We start from the raw sequence: 15,480 nt of genomic DNA, 5'->3' as shown, positions 1-15,480 counted from the left end.
GTGGAGGATGGCCCAAGTGCTTGGGCCCTGCACTCGCATGGGAGACCAGGAGAAGCACCTGGCTTCTGGCTTCGGATCAGCACGGTGCGCCGGTCGAAGCGGCCATTGGAGGGTGAACGACGGCAAAAAAAGGAAGACCTTTCTCTCTGTCTCTCTCTCACTATCCACTCTGCCTGTCAAAAAAAAAAAATCTTGTCATGATCTCTTATACTTCCGGTTTTTTTTTTTTTTTTGGACAGGCAGAGTGGATAGTGAGAGAGAGAGACAGAGAGAAAGGTCTTCCTTTTTGCCGTTGGTTCACCCTCCAATGGCCGCTGCAGCCAGCGCATTGTGCTGATCCGAAGCCAGGAGCCAGGTGCTTCTCCTGGTCTCCCATGTGGGTGCAGGGCCCAAGCACTTGGGCCATCCTCCACTGCCTTCCCGGGCCATAGCAGAGAGCTGGCCTGGAAGAGGGGCAATGGGGATAGAATGCGGCGCCCCGACCGGGACTAGAACCCGGCGTGCCAGCGCCGCAAGGCAGAGGATTAGTCTATTGAGCCACGGTGCCGGCCTTCTGTTTTTATTCTTACTCCTTTTTTGAGCTTCCTATTGTGCTACCTTCAAAATGATATAACATATATCTGATTTTTCTGCTTCCTCTTCTTAAATGTTTATTTTTAAATTTATTTTTATCTACTTGAAAGAGTAGCAGAGAAAGACACACACACACACAGAGATATCTTCTAAAAAAAAAAGATATCTTCCATCTGCTGGTTCACTCTCCAAATATCCAAATGCTTAGAACAGCCAGGGCTGGACCCAGCCAAAGCTAAAAGCCCAGAATTCCATTCATGTCTCCAATATGGGTGGCAGGGGCCCATGTGCTTTTGTATCACCTGCTGCTTCCCAGGATGCATTAGCAGGAAGCTGGATAGGAAGTAGACTAGCAGGGGCTCAAACTAGCACTCTGATATTGGATGTGGGTGTCCCAAGTAGTGGCTTAACCTGCTGTGCTACACACACACCATGCACACGTACATGCCTGTTTCTGCTTCTCTTTCTTAAAAAGTATTCAGTAGTTTTCAATTGTTAGAAATAAATTTGAAATTTTGTACACTGTTCAAGCCGCCTCCCTTTTTAAGAGATTTATTTATTTGAAAGGCAGAGTGATAGGGAGAGACAGATCTTCCAACCTTGGTTCACTCCCCAGGTGTCTGCAACACCCAGGTCTGAGTCAGACTGAGGCTAGGAACCAAGAACTTCATCCTGTTTTCCAACGTGGTGTGGCATTTGGGCCACCTTCCACTGTTTTGCCAGGCACATTAGCAGGAAGCTGGATCAGAAGCAGAGTAGTTTGCTTCAAACTGTTATTATTTTTTTTTTTTAAAGATTTATTTATTTTATTTGAAAGAGTTAAAGAGAGAGGGCAGAGGCAGAGAGAGGTCTTCTGTCCGATGGTTCACTCCCTAATTGGCCGCAGTGGCTGGAGCTGTGCCGATTCGAAGCAAGGAGCCGGGAGCTTCTTTCGGTCTCTCACATAGGTGCAGGGGCCCAAGGACCTGGGCCATCTTCCACTGATTTCCCAGGCCATAGCAGAGAGCTGGATCAGAAGTGGAGCAGCTGGGCCTCGAATTGGCACCCACATGGAATGCCTGCGCTTCAGGCCAGGGCGTAAACCCACTGTGCCACAGCGCCAGCCCCCAAACTGGTATTCTGATATGGGATGCCAGCATCAGGAGGGGTAACCCAGCCTGCCATGCCAGAACACTGCTCCAACACTTTTTTTAAAAAAGATTTATTTATTTACTTGAAAGAGTTACAGAGAGGGAAAGGCAGAGGCAGAGAAAGAGTAGGTTTGTTTTTTTTTTTTTGACAGGCAGAGTGGATAGTGAGAGAGAGAGAAAGGTCTTCCTTTTTGCCGTTGGTTCACCCTCCAATGGCTGCTGCGGCCAGCGCATCGCGCTGATCCGAAGCCAGGAGCCAGGTGCTTATCCTGGTCTCCCATGCGGGTGCAGGGCCCAAGGACTTGGGCCATCCTCCACTGCCTTCCCGGGCCATAGCAGAGAGCTGGCCTGGAAGAGGGGCAACCGGGATAGAATCCAGCGCCCCAACTGGGACTAGAACCTGGTGTGCCGGTGCCGCAAGGCGGAGGATTAGCCTGTTAAGCCACAGCGCTGGCCTAGAGTAGTATTTTTTTTTTAAAGACTTTATTTATTTGAGAGGTGAAGTTACAGTCAGTGAGAAGGAGTGACAAAGAAAGGTCTTCCATCTGGTGGTTCACTCCCCAAATGGCTACAATGGCTGGAGCTGGACTGATCCGAATCCAGGAGCCAGGAGCTTCTTCCAGGTCTCCCATGTGGGTGCAGAGGTCCAAGTGCCAGGGCCATCATCTTCCACTGCTTTCTTAGGCCATCAGCATAGAGCTGGATCGGGAGATGGGCAACCGGGATTAGAACCAGTGCACATAAGGGATGCTGGCGCTGCAGGCGTAAGATTAACCTATTGTGCCACAATGCCAGTCCCAAGAGAAATTTTCTGTTGCTGGTTCAGTCTCCAAATGGGTGCAATGGCCAGAGCTGGGCCAGGCGGAAGCCAGGAGCTAGGAGCTTCCTCCAGGTCTCCCACGCGGGTGCAAGGGCCCAAGGACGTGGGCCATTTTCTACTGCTTTCCCAGGCCATAGCAGAGAGCTGGATTCGAAGTGGAGCAGCTGGGTCTCGAACTGGCACCCATATAGGATGCCGGCGCTTTAGGCTAGAGCGTTAACCCACTGCGCCACAGTGCCAGCCCCTCCAGTCTTTTCTTTTTATCATTGAAGCCATAAATAATTGGTAATAAATAATAAGTATTTTGTTTGTATGCATTTTCTTTTTTAATAATCTTTCTTTTTTTTTAAGATTTATTTATTTGTTTGAAAGGCAGAGTTACAGAGAGGCAGAGGCAAAAAGACAGAGAGAGGTCTTCATCTGCTAGGTCACTCCCCAAGTGGCTGCAACAGCTGGAGATGAGCCCGATCTGAAGCCAGGAGCCTCTTCTGGGTCTCCCATGTAGGGAGACCAAGGACTTGGGCCATCCTCTACTGCTTTCTCAGGCCACAACATAGAGCTGGATTGGAAATGGAGCAACCCGGACTCAACCGGAATCCACATGGGATGCCAGCATTGCAGGTGGTGGCCTTACCTGCTGTGCCACAGCAGTGGCTCCATATATAATGTATTTTAAAAATTTATTTATTTAAAAATATTTGAGAGGCAGAGAGAGGGAGCTCTTTATTCTATCCCTTCTACTGGTTTACTCCCCAAATGCAGTGGTTGGGACTGGTCTGGGTTGAAGCTGGAAGCTGGGAACACAGTCTGGTTCTTCAGTGTGGGTGGCAGGAACTCAATTACTTGAGCCATCACCTCTGTTTTCCAGGGTCTGGGTTCTCGGGAAATTGGAGTCAGAAGCTAGAGCTGGGACTTGAACCCAGATACTCCTTATACGGAATGTGGGCATATTAACCCATGTCTTAATTCCTAGGCCAAATGTCCTCCTCTAATACTTTTTAATCGGTTATCTTATATGCAAATTTTCTAATTTTTTAAAAAAAGATTATTTATTTGAAAAGCAGAGAGAAAGAGCTTTTATCCATTGGTTCACTTCCCAGATGGCTACAACGGCCAGGGCTGGGCCAGGCCCAAGCCAGGAGCTTCATTTGGGTCACATGTGGGTACAGGGGCCCAAGTATTTGGGCCATCTGCTGCTACTGCTTTTCCAGGTGCATTAGCAGGGAATTGAATCAGAAGTAGAGCAGCTCAGACTTGAACCGGTGCTCATATGGGATGCTGGCACTGCAGACAGTGGCTTATTCCACTGGGCCACAGCGCCAGCCCCTTTTACTTTTTTAAAGAAATTTTTTTGGTGGCTGGTGCCATGGTATGGTGGGTTAAGTTGCCGTCTGCAGTGCTGGCATGCCATGTGGACACTAGTTTGAGTCCTGGCTGCTCCATTTCCCTTCCAGCTCCCCTGCTAATGCTCCTGGGAAAGCAACAGAGGATGGCCCAAGTCCTTGGGCCCCTGCACCCATGTGGGAGACCCAGATGAAGCTACTGGTGTCTGGTTTTGGCTTGGTTTAGCGCTGGCCATTGCTGCCATTTGGGGAGTGAATCAGCAGATGGAAGATCTCAGTGTTTCTCTCTGTTCCTCTCTGTGTAATTGACTTTCAAATCAAGAAATAAATCTTAAAAAACAAGAATGATTTTTTTTTTAGAGATTTATTTCTTTGAAAGGCAGAGCTACACAGAGAGAGGCTGAAGGACCGACAAACAAAAAAGAGATCTTCTGTCTGCTGGTTCACTCTCCAAATGGTTGCAACAGCTGGGGCTGGGCCAGGCTGAAACCAGGAAGCAGGAACTCCATTCTGATCTCCCACATGGGTGGTAGGGCTCAAGTACTTGTGCCATCTTCTGCTGCCTTTCTAGGCACATTAGCAGAAAGCTGGATCGGAAGCAGAATAGCTGGTACTCAGACCAGCACTCTAATATGGGATGCTGGCATAGAGTGGTGGCTTAATCTGCTGTACCACAATGTTGGCCCCAGTTTTTTTCGTTTGTTTTCAAAGGCAGAGATCTCTATCTGCTGGTTTACTCCCCAACTACCTGCAACAGCCAGGAATGGGTCATACTGAAGCTGGGTGTCTGGAACTCAGTCTGGGTGTCCTGCTCGGGTGGCAGGGACCCTGTTGCCTCACAGAGTGCTCATTAGCAGGAAGCTGGATCAGATGTAGAGTAGTGGGACTCATACTAGGCTCTCTGATATGGAAAATGGGCATCCCAAGTCTGAACTGCTGTACCAAATGCCCTGTCCTCTGTTTCAGTAGTTTCAGTAACCCTGTGAGGGAGATATACCCGTTTTACAGATGTGAGAACTCTATTCTCGAGGAGGTGGTGGTTTTGCTAGTATTTCACAGATTAATAAAAGTGGTGAATCCAACATTGTTGGAAAAGCTCTGTCAAAAAGTTGTAATCTTGGGGCTGGTGCTGTGGCGTAGTGGGTCTTAGCCACCTCCTGAGGTGCCAGCATCCCAAATTGGGACAGGTTTGAGACCCAGCTGCTCTACTTCTGATCCAGCACTCTGCTATGGTCTGGGAAAGCAGTACAAGATGGCCCAAATCCTTGGGCCCCTGCACCTACGTGGGAGACCAGGAAGAAGCTCCTGTCTCCTGGCTTCAGATCGGTGCAGCTTCAGCCATTGGGGGAAGTGAACCATTGGATGGAAGACTCTCTCTCTCTCTCTCTCTCTCTCTCTCTGCTTCTCTCTCTGTGTAATTCTGACTTTCAAATAAATAAATCTTCAAGAAAAAAAAAGTTGTAATCTTGGGGGGAGGCATTGCAGTGCAGTGGGTTAAGCCACTGTTTGTGATGCCCCATCTCAGGCATGCCCAGTCAAGTCCTGGCTTCTCTGCTTCTGATTCAGCTTCCTGTTAATGCATCCCGGGAGGTAGCAGGTGATGGCTTCATTTGCTTGGGCCCCTGCCATCCATGTGGGAGACTGGGATGGAATTCCAGGCTGATTCCAGTGATTTCTCTAGGTGCTTGGAGAATACTGCAGTTTGTTGTTCTGCTTCTTTTTAGTTCCTGTATGGGTTGAAAAAGTTTTAAGGGTTATCACTGGAATGAGAGAAATGACTGATTCTGTGTGCTGATTTTTCAGAGAACTAGTATGATGGCATTAGGCCAGGTATTTTTTTGGAACTTCAGCGGTATGGGGCTATCCTTTTCCCCTCAGGAATCTTTGAAGGCAAGTAGTGCAGCTCAGCTAACTTGGCCTTTATCTTAAATGTATTCCCAAGAGAAGAGCTGCAACTGAGCTATTGTGTGGTTTCCTCCTACCTCTGCCTCATTATTCTAACATGCTAGAATGAGGAGAGTAAGGTTTCAACTTGTGAGTGAGCAGACACTCTTGAACCAGGAGCAAGAAACCCTTCCTTTCTGTAAATAGTGGTATTACACTAAGAAAGCTGAAAAATCCATCATTATTTTTTTCTCTGAAGTGTGCTGATAAACCTAGGGATCAGAGAAGGAACAATACCTTTGTCTAGTCTTTTTTTTTTTTTTTTTGACAGGCAGAGTGGACAGTGAGAGAGAGAGACAGAGAGAAAGGTCTTCCTTTTGCCATTGGTTCACCCTCCAATGGCCGGCGCGCTGCCACCTGTGCACTGCGCTGATCCAAAGGCAGGAGCCAGGTTCTTCTCCTGGTCTCCCATGGGGTGCAGGGCCCAAGCACTTGGGCCATCCTCCACTGCACTCCCTGGCCACAGCAGAGAGCTGGCCTGGAAGAGGGGCAACCGGGACTACAACCTGGTGTGCCAGCGCCTCATGGAGGAGGATTAGCCTATTGAGCCACAGTGCCGGCCTGTCGAGTCTTTTAAAGATTGATATGTTAATCTTGAAATTAGAACAAGAAACAATGTGCCAAATACCATTTAAAGGCATAAGGATTATCTGAATGGTGTTCACCTTTGGATTCCAAAATTTATTTGGCAGTATGAATCTTTGTCTACTAGTGAAAATCATAAGAACAGTTTCCCCAGTAGGATAAAAGCTTTTGGAGGGTGGGGTAGTTTTCTAGTCACTCTTTAATACTTATATGGCTAGATTGATACATTGCTGTCAAAGGGATTGAAACAGTTGGGATGCAGCACTGGCATCCCATATGGGCACCTGTTCAATATCCGGCTGCTCTGTTTCCCATCCTGCTCTCTGCTAATGTGCCCTAGGAAAGCAGCAGAGGATGGCCCAAGTGCTTGGGCCCCTGCACCCACATGAGAGACCTGGAAGAAGCTCCTAGCTTCTGGCTTTGACCTGGCCTAAAACTGGCCATTGTGGCCATTTGGAGAGTGAACCAGTGAATGGAAGACCTCTCTCTGTCACTCCCTTTCTCTAACCTTGCCTTTTAAATAAAATAAGTAAATAAAGTTCTATAGGAGTTTGTTGTGAATAGCATGCCATTCTTCCCACATAATTGGGAGTTTATCCTATAGTAAGTGTCTATGAATAGGTTAATGTGTTACTCTGATACTATTCTTATTTTGTAATTCAGGTATTCAAGAATGCTCAAGGTCCTTAGCTGAATGTATTGAGAATTTGAAAGTTTTGCCTTTTAAGAATATATATATATATATATATATATATATATATATATATATATAGGACAGGCAGAGTGGACAGTGAGAGAGAGAGACAGAGAGAAAGGTCTTCCTTTTGCTGTTGGTTTACCCTCCAATGGCCGCCGCGGCTAGCGCGCTGCGGCCAGCACACCGCGCTGATCCAAAAGCAGGAGCCAGGTGCTTATCCTGGTCTCCCATGGGGTGCAGGGCCCAAGCACTTGGGCCATCCTCCACTGTACTCCCTGGCCACAGCAGAGAGCTGGCCTGGAAGAGGGGCTACCGGGACAGAATCCAGCACCCCAACCGGGACTAGAACCTGGTGTGCTGGCGCCGCAAGGCGGATGATTAGCCTGTTGAGCCACAACGCCGGCCAAAGATTTAGTTATTTATTTAAAAGGAAGATTGACAGAAATGGAGGGAGGGAGAGAGATGTCTTCCATCCACTGGTTTGCTTCTCAATTGCTTGTAATATCCAAGGCTAGGCCTAACTGAAGCCAGGAAACAGGAACTCCATCTGGGTTTTCCATGTGGTTAACAAGTACTCACGTATTTAGGACATCTTCCATTGCTTTCCCAAGTAGGAAGCTAGATTGGAAGTACAGATAGACAGGATTTGAAATAGGCACTCTGATAAGGGTATTTGGGTGTCCCAGGTTGCTTCTTAACCATCTGTACCACAGAGCCTGCCCCAAGCCTAAATAGTAATAAGAGCTTTTTTTTTTTTTTTTTTTTAAAGATGTATTTTATTTATTTGACAGGCAGAGTTGCAGAGAGAGGTAGAGACAGAGAGAGAGGTCTTCGATCTGCTGGTTCACTCCCCAGGTTGCCGCGATGGCTAGAGCTGCGCTGATCTGAAGCCAGGGGCTGCTTCCAGGTCTCCCACGTGGGTGCAGGGGCCCAAGGACTTGGGTCATCTTCCACTGTTATCCCAGGCCATAGCAGAGAGCTGGATCGAAAGTGGAGCAGCCAGGGCTTGAACTGGTACCCGTATGGGATGCTGGCACTGCAGGTGGCCACTTTACCCCACTACACCACGGTGCTGCTCCCCCTGAAAGTTTGAGGCCAACTGATTCATTATACATATGTACCATGTATATAAGCCGATTGTTGTGAACTATTTTGGTTGTTCTATGGCTTTGTACCATGAAATTTTGAAATCTATCTGTTATTAAATAGTAGGTTCCTAATTTTGTCAGATATGAAAAATTTTATAAGAGTATAACCAAGGTTAGAATCCTGGACATTGTTGGTTTGCAAATTAAACCATCTGATTTTGGCTGATTGAATACCTGATAATATTTACTGGGGGAAGTAAAAGATGATAAACTGTATCCAAAAGTAAAACTTAAGGGAAGCATTTATTGTAATGCTTAAGACTCTGGTAGTCCAGCATTCCTTATCAAAGTGCCTGGGTTTAAGTTCTGGTTCTGCTCTTAATTCCAACTTCCTGCTAATGGACACTCTAGAAGGCAGCTCATGATGGCTTAGGTACTTGGGTGTTCGCCACCCATATGGGAGACATGGGTTGAGTTCCCAGCTCTGGCCTCAGCTTGGCCCAGCCTGGCTCTTTCGGGCATTCGGAAAATGACCAAGGATGGGAGATTTTCTCTCTGCGTCTCTTTACATAGATTACTTAAATTTAAAAAACTTCATCCTACTAAAATAATAAAGGAGTACGGTTGCATGGGGTCAACATTGTGGTGTAGCAAGTTAAGTCACTGCTTGCCATGGAATCCCATATTTGAGTTCTGGCTCAAGTCCTGGCTACTCTGCTTATCATCCGGCTTCCTAGTAATGCACTGGGAAGGCAACAGAGGGTTCCTCAGGTGCTTGGGCCCCTTGCCACCAATTTGGTAGACCAGGGTGGAATTCTGGCTCCTAGCTTCTGTTTGGGCCAAAACTGACTGTTGGGTGAGTGAATCAGTGGATGGGAGATCTTTGTCTCTCCCACTCTATTGTTCTTCCTTTCTAATAAATACATCATTTTTAAGTGGATACTGTTATGGTACAGGGAGGCATTAGAAGCCATTACTCCCTATTGTTTTATAGATTTATGTATTACATGAAGAAGTTGGCATTTTGCCTTATTTGATATTAATTTTTGTTAATGTGCTCCTTAGCACATCTTCCATGAGCAGATTAGACTGTGCCTCTTTTTGCTGGCTATTCTGTAAAGCTTTATCAGAGTGTCCCTCTCCCTACCTCTCTCTTCCTCTGTCCCCTTCTGTCACACTTTGTGTTTTTCTTGTACCCTCTCCCCTCCTTCCAACACACACTTGCTCTTCTTTTAATATATTTGAAAGAGAGCAGTCATCTACTGGTTTATTCCCCAAATGTCTGCAGCGGGCAGTAGTGGGCTGAGGCTGAAGTCAGGAGCTAGAAATGCAATCCCGGTCTCCCACATAAGTGACAGGAATCCACCAACACTGCTGCCTCTCAGTCTGTGTTGGTTAAGAAGCTCGAGTCAGGAGCTATAGCCAGGAGTTTGTCCCAGTTACTCTGATATGGGACACAGGCATCTTCACTATTAAGCTAAATGCCTGCTCTTCTTTTTGTTGTGCATAAATGGAATTTTCATGTCTGGATATGAGAAAATAGTCTGATATTGGTCCTACTTTTAGTGGATAGTTCTTAAATTATTTTTTTAAAAAATAATCATTTTATTTGAAAGGAAAAGTTACATAGAGAGAGGGAGTGGAAGATACAAAGAGAGGTCTTCCATTTGCTGGCTCACTCCCCAAATGGCTGCAACAGCTGGGGTTGGGCCAGGCTGAAGTCAGGAACTAGGTGCCTTTTCCTAGTCTCCCACATGGGTACAGGGGCCCAAGCACTTTGGCTGTCTTCTACTGCTTTCCCAAGCACATTTTACAGTGAGCTGGAATGGAAGTAGTGCAGCCTGGACTCAAACCAGCGCTGTATGGGATGCATGCCTTGCAGGTGGCAGCTTAACCTGCTGTGCCACAATGCCGACCCTTTACCTAAATTCTTGAAAGCTTTCCTCCTTTGGTTAAACTAGAATAACATTTACTCTTTATTCACTGAATTCCCTGTAGCATCTTTGAGGGAATATGCTTCATTTCTCAATGAGACACACACAGGCTTTGTGAATTTAAAATAGAGATGTATTGGTCTGTCTTCTCACCTGTAGGAACATCTTTCATTGTATTATATATATACTTGCACCTGACAAGTAGTTATTTGACCTTTGTGTACAAATTACTAGTAGCTTACCAATTTACTTGAAACCACTTTTTTTTTTTTTTTAACTGCAAACGTAATGCCTACTATGTAAAACTTAGAAGGGAAAAAAGAGGAAAAAATCTGTGCAGTAGTGCTATTATGATTAAAAGTATAACCGGGGAAAAAAAGTAAAGCTCTGGAGTCATATAGTTCAGGGTTTCTGCTCTACCACTACATAAATTTAAAACCTTTCACTTCAGTAAATGTTAGTTATTCTTATAAAAGATAGCTATAAACTTGGCAAAGTTGTGTGTGTATGATAAAATGGGCATAATAAAAATTTTGCCATTTTATTTTTTCTGCTTTTTAATTTTAATTAGTTTTAACAGATTCAGTGTGATTTATACATACAATTCTAAGAACATAATGATATTCCTTTCTCCCTCCTCCCTTTGTTTTAAAGTATGTACTTCAGTGACATTCAGTACATTCATGTTGTTGGGTAAACATTACCACGGTTGGTCTCCTAAATGTTCTTACTTTTCCAAACTGAAACGCTACCCATTTAACAACTCATTCTCTCTTCCTCCTCCCCTCTGGCAATCACCATCTACTTCATGTGTTTGTGTGTTTGACTAGTTTAGATAACTCATACAAATAGAATCCTATGATGTTTATCTCTTTGTGTCTGCCTTTTTTCACCTACAAGGTGTATCCTTGTAATGTGTGTCAACATTTTATACCTTTTTAAGGTTAAATAATATGGCTTGTATGTATATTTTGCATTTTGTTTATCCATTTGTGGACATTTGGGTTGTTTCTGCCTTTGGCTATTTCTGTGTGCTATTATGTGTGAATACTGCTGCTGTTAGCAAATACCTACTTGCATCTTGCATCCCTACTTTCAGTTATTTTGGATATGTATATCCAAAATTGGAATAGCTAGATCATGATAACTCTGGTTTTGAGGGACTGCCTTACTCCTTTCGCAATGACTGTGTAATTTATATTTCATCAGCAATGTGCAAGGGTTCCAGTTTCTCTACTACATCCTTGCCAACACTTGTTATTTTCAGTTTTCTTTTCTTTTTCTTTTTTTTTAAGATTTAAAAGATCTGGCCGGCGCCGTGGCTCAACAGGCTAATCCTCCGCCTTGCGGCGCCGGCACACCGGGTTCTAGTCCCGGTCGGGGCGCCGATCCTGTCCCGGTTGCCCCTCTTCCAGGCCAGCTCTCTGCTGTGGCTAGGGAGTGCAGTGGAGGATGGCCCAAGTGTTTGGGCTCTGCACCCCATGGGAGACCAGGAGAAGCACCTGGCTCCTGCCATCGGAACAGCGCGGTGCGCCGGCCGCAGCGCGCTACCGCGGCGGCCATTGGAGGGTGAACCAACGGCAAAAGGAAGACCTTTCTCTCTCTCTCTCTCACTGTCCACTCTGCCTGTCAAAAAAAAAAAAAAAAAAGTTAAAAAAAAAATAAAAAAAAAAAAGATTTAAAAGATCTGAAAGGCAGAGGTACACAGAGAAGCAGAGGCAGAGAGAGAGGTCTTCCATCTGCTGGTTCACTTCCCAATTAGCCACAACGGCTGCAGCTGCACCAATCAGGAGCCAGGAGCATCCTCTGGGTCTCTCACACGGGTGCAGGGGCCCAAGAACTTGGACCATCTTCTACTGCTTTTCCAGGCCATAGCAGTGAGCTGGATGGAAAGTGGAACAACTAGGACTTGAACAGGTGCCCATATGGGATACTGGCATTGCAGGCAGTGGCTTTACTCAAACTATGCCCCTTCTTTTTCTTTTCTTTTTTTTTTGTTTTTTTTGTTTTTTGGACAGGCAGAGTGGACAGTGAGAGAGAGGGAGACAAAGGTCTTCCTTTTCCATTGGTTCATCCCACAGTGGCTGCTGCGGCTGGTGCACTGCGCTGATCCGAAGCCAGGAGCCAGGTACTTTTCCTGGACTCCCATGCAGGTGCAGGGTCCAAGTACTTGGGCCATCCTCCACTGCACTCCCGGGCCACAGGAGAGAGCTGGACTGGAAGAGGAGCAACTGGGACAGAACCGGCGCCCCGGCCGGGACTTAGAACCCTGTGTGCCGGCGCTGCAGACAGAGGATTAGCCTATTGAGCCGCGGCGCCGGCCCGCCCCTTATTTTTCTTGATACTTTCCGTAATGGATGTGAAGTGGTAGCTCATATGGCTTTGATTTACATTTCCCTGATGATTAGTGATATTGAGCATCTTTTGAAATACTTACTGGCGACTTGTATTTTATCATTGGAGAAATTATTTATTCAAATCTTGTTTGGTTTTTAAACCTAAAACTTTCTTTGCTAAAGGTTTATTTATTTATTTGAAAGGCAGAGCTGTCAAGAGATGGAAAGAGAGAGGTCTTTTCATTCACTGGTTCACTTCACAAATAGCCACAACTGCTGGGGTTAGGCCAGGCAGGAGCCAGGATTTTCTTCCATGTCTCCCACATGGGTGCAGCAGCCCAAGCAATTGAGGTGCAATAGGGAGCTGGATTGGAGGTGGAGCTGTCAGATCTCCAACCGGCGTCCATATGGAATGCTGGTCTTGCAGGCCACAGCTTTATCCCTTGTTTTTTAATTTTTTAAAGTTTACTTATTTTATTTGAAAGGCAGAGTTAACAGAGAGAAGGAGGCTGAGAGAAAGAACTTCCATCTGCTGATTCACACTCCCTAAATGTCTGCAGGTGCAGGGGCTGGAGCAGGCCAAAGCTAGGAGCCATAAGCTTCCTCTGGATCTCCCACATGGGTGCAGGGGCACAAGAGCTTGGACCATCCTCTGCTGCTTTCCCAGGCCATATAGGGAGCTGGGTGGGAAATGGAGCAGCTGGGAAGCAAAACAGCACTATGGGATGCTGGTATTGCAGGTGGTTTAACATGATAGGCCACAATGGTGGCCCCTCTTGTTCTTTAGTGTAGGAATTCCTTATGTAGTCTGGATGTTATTTTTATTCTAGATCTTAATCTCTTAAACATATAACTTGCAAATATTTTCTACTACCATAGTGTCCTTTGATGTAGCAGAGTTTTTGCTTTTTTTTTTTTTTTAAATTTTTTTTGACAGGCAGAGTGGACAGTGAGAGAGAGACAGAGAGAAAGGTCTTCCTTTTGCCGTTGGTTCACCCTCCAATGGCCGCCGCGGTAGCGCGCTGTGGCCGGTGCACCGCGCTGATCCGATGGCAGGAGCCAGGTGCTTCTCCTGGTCTCCCATGGGGTGCAGGGCCCAAGCACTTGGGCCATCCTCCACTGCACTCCCTGGCCACAGCAGAGAGCTGGCCTGGAAGAGGGGCAACCGGGACAGAATCCAGTGCCCCGACCGGGACTAGAACCCGGTGTGCCAGTGCCGCAAGGCGGAGGATTAGCCTAGTGAGCCGCGGCGCCGGCCGAGTTTTTGCTTTTGATGAACTCCTATTTATTTAATTTTTTTGTCCCGTCCCCCCCCCCCCCCCCCGATTGAAGCCAGGAGCCAGGTGCTTCCTCCCGGTCTCCCTTGCAGGTGTAGGGGCCCAAGCACTTGGGCCATCCTCCTGCCTTCCCGGGCCACAACAGAGAGCTGGACTGGAAGAGGAGCAACCAGGACTAGAACCTGGCACCCATATGGGATGCCGGCGCCACAGGCGGAGGATTAACCAAGTGAGCCATGGCGTTGGCCCCTGTGCTTTTGGTTTCTAAGAAAACAGTGTTAAACCCAATACCATGAACCTTTTCCCTGCTGGTTTTTCTTTTCTCTTAAGATTTATTTTATTTATTTGAAAGGCAGAGCTACAGAGAGAGAGAGGTCTTCCATCCTATCTCCCTAAATGGCCACAATGGCCAGAGTTGGGCCAGACTGAGGCCTGAAGCCAGGACCTTCCCTCAGGTTTCCACGTGGGTGCAGGGGCCCAAACACTTGGGCCATCCTCTGATGCTTTCGCAGGCGCGTTAGCAGCGAGCTGGATTAGAAGTGGAATAGCCAGGATTAGAACTGGAGCCCACATGGGATGCTTTCCCTGTGACTCTACCTCTCAAATAAATAAATAAAATCTTATTTAAACCATTTTATGTTTTATATCTTAGAGTCTTTGATTTTTTTTTCTTTCTTTTCTTTTTTTTTGACAGGCAGAGTGAATAGAGAGAGGCAGAGAGAAAGGTCTTCCTTTTTGCCATTGGTTCACCCTCCAATGGCCGCCTCGGCCGGTGCATCGTGCTGATCCGAAGCCAGGAGCCAGGTGCTTCTCCTGGTTTCCCATGCGGGTGCAGGGCCCAAGCACTTGGGCCATCCTCCACTGCCTTCCCGGGCCATAGCAGAGAGTTGGCCTGGAAGAGGGGCAACCAGGATAGAATCCGACACCCCAACAGGGACTAGAACCTGGCGTGCCGGCGCCGCAAGGTGGAGGATTAGCCTGTTAAGCCACGGCGCCGGCCAAGTCTTTGATTTTATTTATGCATAACTAAAAATTTATTTGTTTATTTGAAAGAGTTACAGAGAGAGTGAGATCTTCCATCTGTTGGTTCACTCTGCAAATGGCCACAGTGGCCGGAGCTGAGCCCATCTGAAGCCGGAGTGAGGAGCTTCTTCTGGATCTCCCATGCAGGTGCAGGGTCCCAAGGACTTGAGCCAGCTTCCACTGTTTTACCAGGCCATAAGCAGAGAGCTGGATCTGAAGAGGAGCATCCAGGACTTGAACCAGTATCTATATGGGATGCGGGAGCCACACTTGGAGGCTTAGCCTACAATGCCACAGTGCTGGCATAGTAGAGATCTTTATCTGCTGTTTCATTCCCCAAATGGCTACAGTGACAGGCTGGGCCAGGCTGAAGCCAGGAGCCTAAAACTCCAATTGGGTCTCCCACATGGATGGCTGGGGGCCATCTTCTGCTGCTTTTCTAGGCACATTAGCAGGGAGCTGGATTGGAAGTGGAGCAACTGAGACTAAATTCATGTGGGATGCTGGTGTTACAAGTGGCAGCTTAACCCACCATGCCTTAATGCTTGCCACCCCGCCCAGCACCCTGGAATAGGCTTTTTTTTGTTGTCATTAAGATTTGATTTATTTATTTGGAAGGCAGAGTACAGAGAGGAGATTCAGAGAGATCCTCCATCTGCTGGTTCACTCCCGAAATGGCCACAACAGCCGGGGCTGGGCTAGGTTGAAGCCAGGAACTAGGAGCTTTATC

At 46.8% G+C, this 15,480-nt stretch overlaps 1 protein-coding gene across 3 annotated transcripts in view; it reads left to right on the top strand.

The window, feature by feature from the left end:
- GATAD2B (GATA zinc finger domain containing 2B) overlaps positions 1-15,480 on the top strand; it is a 104,454-nt gene that overhangs the window by 8,199 nt on the left and 80,775 nt on the right. The window lies entirely within an intron of this gene.

The sequence above is a fragment of the Lepus europaeus genome, chromosome 5 (assembly GCF_033115175.1).
Source record: "Lepus europaeus isolate LE1 chromosome 5, mLepTim1.pri, whole genome shotgun sequence".
NCBI classification, from domain to species: domain Eukaryota; kingdom Metazoa; phylum Chordata; class Mammalia; order Lagomorpha; family Leporidae; genus Lepus; species Lepus europaeus.
The sequence above is the reverse complement of the archived record's forward strand: the minus strand, read 5'-3'. Positions and strand labels throughout refer to the sequence as shown.